Genomic DNA, 10,432 nt, shown 5'->3' with positions numbered 1-10,432 from the left:
GTGACTCAGCACAACTTTCCATTCAGGGTTCCGGAACTGTTTCATTGGATGGTGGTTGTCTACAAGATGTGCTTTTGGTTCCTGACATTTCGACAAACCTTCTATCCATTTATCAGATTTGCCACTCTGGCTCTGGTAAGACAATTGAGTTCTCACCTCATCATATGGTTATTTGAGATCTTCATGATCCTGACTTGGTTGTGGCTACTGGGAGTGTGGATTCTGCATCTCACTTATATAGATTTGATGGCTTTGAGAGTTCAAACACTGTTGGCTCCTCTCTTATAGCACATGCAGATTCAGTGAGCAGGCTTTGGCATGAGCGTTTTGGCCATGTCAATTATAGATATCTACAATAGATGAGTACATAGGCACTTGTGATTGGGCTTCCATAGATTTCTTGTACTGATGGTGTATGTCATGGTTGTGTCCTTGGCAAACATCATCGAGATCCTTTTCCTAAGGGTCGAGCCTCATGTGCTAGGGCAGCCCTAGAGTTGGTACACAGTGATCTTACGTCCTTTCCGATTCCTTCTTTTTCAGGGTCCCGTTATGTGCTCACTTTTATTGATGACTTCTCCAGACATACATGGGTGTACTTTCTTAAGTACAAGTCTGATGTCTTTGACTCATTGAGGATTTTTAAGACATTTGTGGAGAAGCAATCTGGACTTTCTATCAGGAGGATACACACAAATAATGGGGGGGAGTATGTTAATCAAGCTTTTAGAGATTTTTGCATTGAGCATGGTTTACAGCATCAGTTTATAGTTCCTTACACCACTCAACAGAATGGTGTTGCTGAGAGAAAGAACAGAACCTTACGGGAGATGGCAAATTGTATGATACAGTCTCAAGCTATGAGTTCTTCATTTTGGGCTGAGGCAGTCAATTGTGCAAATTATATTCAGAATCAGATGCCACATAAGGCATTGTGACATATGACTTCTGAGGAGGCTTGGACCCATGTCAAGCCTGATGTTTCTTCATTCTGAGTTTTTGGTAGTGAGGCTTGGGCATTTATTCCTGATGCTCAGCGGAAAGCCATGGAGAGGAAAAGCCGACCCCTCATCTTTGTTGGCTACTGTGAGGATGTTAAGGCATACAGGTTGTTTGATCCTGATTCTAGAGAGGTCTTGTTTCGGTGGGATGTCCAATTTGATGAGTGCTATCCTTAGATGGATTCTCCATCACTAGCTCCTCCCTCATTGCCTACTCCTTCCTCTTCATCTCTTGAGGATTACTTATCCCTTGAGGATGATGTAGATGATGATCCACCATCTCCACCACCTCCAATTGCTCCATCTTTGCTGAGGTGGGCTCGTGACACTATTGATGTAGCTGGTTCTTTGGTAGGTGATCCTTCAGATACTCATCGCACTCGTGCTCAGACATCTGGTTCTAGTCTTTTGAGTCATGCCATTTTAGCTGATCCTCAAAAGTTTGAAGAGGTGATAGGACACCTTGAGTGGGATAGGGCCATGGATGAGGAGTATTCTTCTTTGATGAAGAATCATACTTGGGATCTTTGTCCTCTTCCTAAGGGAAGAAAGTTGGTTTGGTGCAAGTGGGTGTATCGTACCAAGTATGCTGCAGATGGTTCTATTGATAAGTATAAGGCACATCTTGTTACAAAGGGGTTTTCTCAGGTAGAGGGTATTGACTACTCTGAGACCTTTGCTCCTGTCACCAAGATGAATTCTATACGCCTGGTACTTTCACTAGTAGCTTCACAGGGATGGACAGTGTTTCAAATGGATGTGAAGAGTGCCTTCTTGCATGGAGACCTACATGAGGAGATCTATATGGAGCAACCTTAGGGATTTGTGCAGGACACTTCTTTGGTTTGCAGACTTCGATGTTCATTATATGGTCTCAAACAAGCCCCTCGGGCTTGGTATGAGAAGATGGACTCTTTCTTGCTTTCCTCTCACTTCACACGCTATCATTCTGATCACACAGTGTATATTTAGCATCAGGAGGGTGATCTTTTGATTTTTGTGCTATATGTAGATGATCTCATCCTTACAGGTAGCTCATCCTCCATGATTCAGTGTGTTCAGAGAGCTTTGATGGAGCAGTTTGAGATGACAGATCTTGGTCTCTTGCACTTCTTTCTGGGTCTACAGGTTATTCAGTCTTCGGATGGGATTTCCATATTTTAGGAGAAGTATGCTCTTGATATGCTTCAGCGATTTGGCATGCTTGATTGCAAGTCTTCCCCCACTCCATTTCAGTCAGGTGTTTCTTTGTCTTCCACTTTCTCTACTCCTTCAATAGACCCCACTTTATACAGGCAGTTGGTTGGCAGTTTGTTATACCTGACACATTCTCGTCCTAATCTTTCCTTTGTGGTTGGCCTTGTCTCTCAATTCTCCCATGATCCTCATGAGAGCCATTGGCAAGCGGCCAAACGTATTTTGAGGTACATTCAGGGCACCACTCATTACGGCATTCACTACACTTCAGGATCCCCTCACATCATTGGCTTCACTGACTCTGATTGGGCTGGTGATGTCAATGATTGGAAGTCTCCTTCTGGCTTCGTTTTTTGCCTTGGTTCTAGTCCTATCACATGGTCTTGCAAGAAGCAATCTGCTATTATATTATCATCTACAAAGGCTGAGTACCATGCAGCAGTGTTAGCCAGTCAGGAGGTTTTATGGCTTCGATAGTTGATGACAGAGTTTGGGTTTCCTCCAGATTATTCCACTATTCTTTGGTGTCACAATCAGAGTGCCAATCACATTTCTTGCAACCTAGTGGAGCATCAGTAGACAAAGCACATTGAAATCCACATGCACTTCATCAGGAAGTTGATTCAGGATGGTTCTCTCATCTTGGAGTACATTCCTACAGAGGAGCAGGTTGCAGACATCTTCACTAAACCTTTGGCATCTCCGCGCTATCTTCAGCTACGCTCCATGCTTGGGGTGAAGGAAGTTGTCCTTGGGGGGTCTCAGTGAGGCCTTCCTTCCTTCATGTTTTTTTTTTCAGCATGTTTCTTTATCTCTTTTTGGAGAGGAGTTTTTTCCCACTGGGTTTTCTCCTTTACTCCGCTTTATAGAGATTTTCTTGTATTCGGGTACCTGATCAGGCCTTGTTGCTGGGACCCTCCTTTGCATTGTAGTTCCTTTTCTTTCTTCTACATTGTTTGTAGCTGCATTGTAGGTCATCTTAAGGGGGGGTGTTAGAGTAAAGTAATTAATTAACTTTACTCTCCTCTTAAGATTTCTCTTTATGCACATATTAGTCATTTAATAATTAATATTTAATTATTAAATGCACACACCTTAGGGTTAGGTTTTCCTTTTGGTGTTAATCTCCTTTATAAGGATTGATCTCTTGTATTTTTCATTCTTCTTGATTCATTTTTCTCTGATAATAAATCTTTTCACTTTGTCAGAGCCAAAACCCTTGTTTTCGTTCTCTCTCTTTCTCTGTGATAGGTTTCTTGCATGCAGGTTTCTTTGGGTTCTGTAGATTTGTATTTCTCAAATCCTACATAGATAACATAAATACATGAATATCAAAAATAATTGTCAATGCCGGATCCAAAAGATGTCAGCCTCCAATATCGATATCCATTATTCTTAACCATATTGACTACCATTGTCAATAACCAAAGAAGTCCTTCTATCCTGTTGGTGCTGGTGCTGGTGCCGGTACACAACTGAACCAAAACATGAAGCCAAAAAAAAATAACCATGTTTGCATCAATGAAAACATAGTGAAACCAACAAATTGAGTGTCAATTGCCAACAATCTCCCCCTTTGGAATTGATGGCAACACTCATGTGAAAAATGGTCAAGGTTTCATCTACCAGTTTCATCATGCCTGCTCCCCCTGAGCTTAATATGCATCAATGAAAAATACTCCATAGTCCCATATCTCCATATCTTCCTCTAATGTATACAACTCCTTTTATTATTTTTCACATCTATATCACTCCCCCTTTGACATCAATGCCATAAAAAATTCTAAAAAGAATGTCAAAGATCCAAAAACTGTCCAATGAATATCCCAAAAGTATCTTATCGGAGCTTAACAAATTTGAAAATTTCTGGATAAGCCTTATCCAATAGTTCAAGATAAGTATCCCAACTAGATTTGAAAGTGCCATAAATAGATACAAGTCCATTTAGTATATGTGCTCATTATTCTTTCTCAAGTTTATCTCTGTCGGTGTGGGCTTTTCAACCATATCCATACATTCCTTCTTATGTACACTGAGCGAATCCAATTGGGGACTCACCAAGCCTCTCAGACTTCTGGGTCTTCTTATGATTTTTTCTTTTTCCTTCTCAAGAGCAAAAAATTGAGCTTTCAAAATCAAAATTTGACCATCAATGGATGTAGTCAATGAAGTTCCAATCCATCAAAAGAATTAGCTATATTTGCAATTTTCTCTTGAAATTCCTTTATCTTCTTATCCACATTAACTGTAAGTATATCTATGTTACAACATACCATGTATATATTTGTACATTGTTTCAAAGAATTATTTATTAGTTTTAGATTTCTATCAATCTTCTTCTTCTTAGATTCAATCACCTGATCAAATGCAAATCTTTTATCTTGTGTGAACCTCTCTAGTGCTTGCCTATTTGAAATATCTTGCAAGGATTGAAAGTCCTTTGAAATTGTCTTAAGCTTGCCGAATGGGCTTGCTTCCCTGTCAATCTTGCACTCTAGGACTAGTCTATGTAAAATAGTGATAGATTGATCAATAATCCATTTATCCATATATCCCTCTATCAATTTATGTGTAGCCATCATCATGAGTTTGGTAGGACTCATCTTGGTTATGTTTTTCTTTACAACTTGCAAGGTGTGAATTGACAACAACGACGGACCTACTACCAATTCCCTACCAGATTCCCCTTTCTTCTCCTCTAATGATTTATCCTTTATAGCTTCCTCACTTGCACCAGTGGCTTCACCACTTGGTGTAGTCTCTGTAACTGTCAATTCCCCTATAGGAACTGTAACCTTAACCTATACATTTCTATTTGTAGGACTGTTATCCTCAACATTAGTATCCTGTACAATATCAACCTTTTCACTCTCTGTATTTTATGGTATCTCAATATTTGTCTGTACACTTGTATCTACCAAGGGCTTAATTTCCACTATCTTAATGATTTTCCAAACTGAGGGTGAAATACCCATAATACCCTTTCATTTTCCTTCAATTGGGGTGTCTACAGTGTTTGTCATTGATTCTAGTGAAGTAAAGAAACCTTTGTTCTCTCCTAGGAACTTAACCCATGCCTTGTGGGTCTCCTTTATTAACTCATTTACCCTTCCTAGCATCAAACTAGTTATTCTATTTTTTCTATTAAAGACTTTTCTATCTTCCACCTCAAGTGTCCTTTCCATTTCGTCTAGAGTAATAGAAACACAAATAGATAACAATTATTGAATTTTTATGTGTTTGTGTTGTTGCATTGCTGATAGTGTCCTAGAATCTAACATATCATACAATTATTTTGGTATTTGATCTTGAATTTCTATTAAGGCTTTCTTATAAATATCCAAATATAATAATACTGCTTCCTCCACCTCTCTTTGTTCATCATCCTCTAAATGTTCATAATACAATTGTACATTTTTTAACATGCCATTCTTAGTTATTTCATCGACTAATTTTGCACAAGTTTTTGGTTGAATGATAGTTCCATTACAAGATTGAATAGCCACATCAGTGTCATTCTTCTTCTTCCTTTTTGCAGTACCAGATGAAGCTAATGGTGTTGCTTTTGGTTCTTGCTTTTGTGCCGATAACTTGAATGTAACTTTCCTAACCAGTTTCTTTTTAGCCTCTACTTTTGTTTCCTCTATTTTCTTCCTTACAACCCTTTTGAATGCCAGGGGTGTGTCATCCTTAGATTCAGACTTAGTTGTGATATATTCAATTAACACTTTTGGTTCTTTCGTCTTCCTACCTTTCTCTGGGATAAAATCAATTAATTTTTTGATGTCTTGTGAAACCTTCTCTACAAACTTGCTTTCTTTTCCTTCCTTCTTCTCTCTCTTCTTCCCATTGAAATATATTTCAACCTCTTGAGTTTTTTGTTTTGCAATACCAGAGGGCTTTTCTGCCTCATCAACAGGTGCATCAATAAACATTTTTGCATAAGTATCAAGGATCTGTGCATCAACATCATAGCCCATTTCCTCAATCCAAAACTTATGGGGCTTAAGTGTTTCATCTTTCTTCACCATGAAGCAAATGTTAGTTGAATATTTCTCAACAATATGCTTAGGAACCCTTTTCCTTGATTTCATAGACTTTTGGAATCCTTTAAAATATCCTCATACTTTATCATCTCTCTAACTACCTAAAGTAGCAATTGATTGTTTCAATTGTGTCCCTACTAGGATATCAAATGCCCATTGCCTCTTCCCAAAACCAAGAGTGTCATTCATGAAAAATAACATTAATAAGACAATTAAGTTGCCATAATGGAAAGTCCCTTTGTTTTCACCTTTAATCTTTCCTAGGTTTATTAGTAATTCATCTAACATCCAACCACATAGATCCAATTTCTCATTTTCTCTCATCATTTTGTAACATGCAAAAATGCAGGAGCTAGAAATATAATTCAGTCGGTTTGACTGAGTTACCTTATAATCGATGATCATGCTACCAAAACTGATGCATGTGTCAGTAATAATGTTGATTCTCATAGATCTTCTGTCAGATGTTGTGCCAGTTATTTTTTTGACATAATCATTCAAAACCTTCTTATCTAGATGTTGCCCAACCTATGGTAAACTAGTTAAACCCCCATATACCCTACACAAAACATACCTAATTATTTCATCTTCAAATTTTGGAATGTCTAGAATGTCGGTAAACTCTAAGTCTTCAATGTTCTTTTATATCGGTTTGATCTTTCCAAAATATCCCATAAGCTCACTCATGTGCATGCTCTTTATATTAGATGTCCCCAAATCCACAATGTGACAATGTATGTATGACCTAACATCTTCCAGGGTAGCCACATGTAGATATCATTTGAAAATTGGCCTAGGATGGTCCTTGACCTCTACTATAGTTGGATTCGCAGCAAAGATAGGAATAGATGATGATCCTGCTTCCATGTTTAAAGATGAATACCTATTAATCACTTTTGGTGAAACCCTTAACAAATTCTTCCAGTGGCTGGTGAAATCACTCAATAAGATATCTGATCACATTGAATAGCCTTTGATCGCTCTAAATTACTCTCAATCACACTGAAATTGCTCTGAATGCAAGGTGAAAAAAATGAAGTGAATTAGACCTTTTATCCTCCAAGAAAAACCCTAATCTTTCATTGACATCAAAGACTATAGGTGAAAGATACCGAATCTCAAACATAACATATTCATGTCAGATAAGCATCTCAAATGCCTAGAACATCTTCAAAACCTCTTCCCAAGGTATATACAGTATCTTCATGAATTTTGCCTACCCCTAAGGCATCTACCTTAGTTACCAGATGAGCTACCCATCAGTACAGGAGCAACCTCCTCTGTTGGATAAGTAACCAGTGCATTTCCATCTGCTGATTGTTCTTAAGACTTCCTGATCCATCTCTGAATATTATCTTATCAGATTTCATTGACCTTTTCATTCCCTTTCTCATTTGATCCTCCATTAGCAAGCGGTGGATTTCTTCTTCCACATAATTTAGCAATATGTCCAACCTCATTACATACATAACATGTAACATTGATCTTTTGAATTGCTTTTCTAAAACTAGTATAATTGCTTGACCTGCACTGATTATCCATATGTCTAAACTTTCCACATGCATAACATTTAACATTCATTCTACAATCTTTTGTCTTATGACCATATTTATTACATTTATATTATTTACCGGGAGCAAAATCAGGGTTCTGATTTTCTCTATTTCTACATTTCTTAGCCATGTGACCAAATCTATTGCAAAAAAAACATCTACCATTAAATTTATAAGCATTAAATTTCCTTACTGATGTCTTATGGTTTTTATCTTCATATTAGCATTACTGAAACTCTGTCCTTGCTCAAATCCAAGTCCACTAGAATATCCAATCTTCCTTTGTCTCTTCAACAACTCATCTAGTTGTGTTGAACTAATCTTGAATTTCTCTTTGTACTCACTTGCAGTAGTTGGATCATCTCTCAAACTTATCATTTTTCTCTCAATATCTTGTTCATTGCTCTAGGATTGTACTAAATCAGTTCTCAACATATCATTCTCATGAACCAACCTACCACATTCTTCAAATTTGTTCTTTAGGGATACAACAAGATTTTCTTAATTTTTCTTTTGGTCCTTAATCTCTTTAGACATTCTCATAGTTATAGATTTCATTTCATTTCTCATAACCTTGTTCTCCTAACTCAATTTCTAACATTGTTCCTTAAGTGCATCTTTCTCTTCATCATCCTGATTTTGCAAAATTTCCTTCCTCCTAGCTTGAACAGATGATAGCCTCTCCTATAGAAAAAGAATGAATTCCTTAGAATAATTCAATTCAACTATTAAATTTAAGTTTTTCAACCTTTCAGCATCATAATCTTCAAGTTCCATCTCAAGTTGCTTCTCCAAGCCCATGTCCATGGATTATGGATTCAAGATCTCCCTCAAGTTGTTAAACTTCCTCTAAGAAACAATGCTCTGATACCAAGTGTTGGAATCCAATAAAACTGAGAGAGGGGGTGAATCAGTGTTTTACCAGGAAGTCAAATTTTAAACTTATTAAAACATGCATACACCAACCGGTATACCGGTACATACAAAATTGAAAGAAGCAACGCAACCAATAAGCCAATCACATAAATGAGAACCATAACATACATAATTATATGTGGAAAACATCAAAGAGGAAAAACCACGATGGGATTTGTGACCCACAATATCAATCCACTAGCCATATGAAGATATATTACAAAATATAAGGGGCCTGCACTTGCAAGAAGACTTAAAGCCTAGAGAACACTGCTCAATCACAAAAGGAGTCTCACTGACTACATATAAATCCATACTACAATCTGAATAAGTGTTGAACTACAAATGATAGCATCTTCTATGCCAGAATACAGTTCTGGTTAAGCTTTGTCTGTTCTGGTCTGAAACCCTAAACCCTTTACTAGAATAACCCTTACAAAAATATCCTCACATACATAGTCTCTCTGATATATTTCACATTATATCACATCCAGATATCCATCACCATATCTATCTCAAAATTATCTAATCCAACTGACCTATATACCCTATACAACTTATCATTCCTTATGTTAGCTTACAAAGATTATTACAATATCAAATTACATGTTAGCTAGATAACATAAATACATCAATATCAAAAAAAATTGTTGATGTTGGATCCAAAAGATGTTGGCCTCCAATACAGATAACCATTATTCTTAACCATGTCGGCCAACATTGCGGGTAACCAAAGAAATCCTTTTATCATGTCGGTGTAGTGTCTGTGAAGTGCTTGGCGGTACACAACTGAACCAAAACATGAAGCTAGAAAAATTACCATGTTGCCATCAATGACAACATAGTGAAACCAACCAATTGAGTTTCAATTGCCAACGCTGACCAATCAAGGACACAAGAAGTTGGGGAAGAAAGTGTGCATGATGAAAATTTTGAGTTTAGTGCATGATGTGAGCAAAATCAGGGCTCAGGAGATGAATGCCAAGGTGAGGGCTCAAATGAGGACAAAAATGTAAGGGAGTATAATTTAGGATGCTACAACTTATCATCTTAAAACATGAGATATGTACTTATTTGGAATATATTTTTTGTTTGTAGAATCTCACATTTTGGATCTTCATAATAAAATTAACTACATATGTCCTCTATTTGATGGCATGCATATGTTTTGTAGCAATAATTTTTTTACCAAATGATGAATAGTTCAAATTGAGGCTTCTAGTTTTTATGAAATAGACATGCTATGAGGGAAGCTAAACCACCACAATTTTATGAAAATTTTCACCACTAGTTAAATCACTTGAGCGTTATTCTACTAAATTTTCAATTAGATTGTTTTATTGTAATACACAATGCATGACTCAATCCTAATTAGCTATTTATTCTCATAATATAATAAATTTGAATGATATTGACTACTAATATTACATTATTAATTATTGTAGACACTAAAAAATGGTAAACACTCATGTCTCCTATTTTTAACATATCATGTGCATAGTCTTCAATTAAACCCCCTTTTACTAACAATTTTTCTAAGTCCTAAATAAATAAATAAATTATTTATTTATTTGTCTCCTTTGTCTATTAATTAAATAAATTCATTTAATTTAATTAACTAACTCATAAATATGAGAAATAAATTAATAAATCATTTTTATTAATTCATCATATTTATCTTCCTCCAAATTAAAGATATTAATAAATTTTATTTGTTAAT

The sequence above is a fragment of the Cryptomeria japonica genome, chromosome 8 (genome assembly GCF_030272615.1).
Source record: "Cryptomeria japonica chromosome 8, Sugi_1.0, whole genome shotgun sequence".
NCBI classification, from domain to species: Eukaryota; Viridiplantae; Streptophyta; class Pinopsida; order Cupressales; family Cupressaceae; genus Cryptomeria; species Cryptomeria japonica.
Note: the sequence above shows the minus strand (reverse complement) of the source record.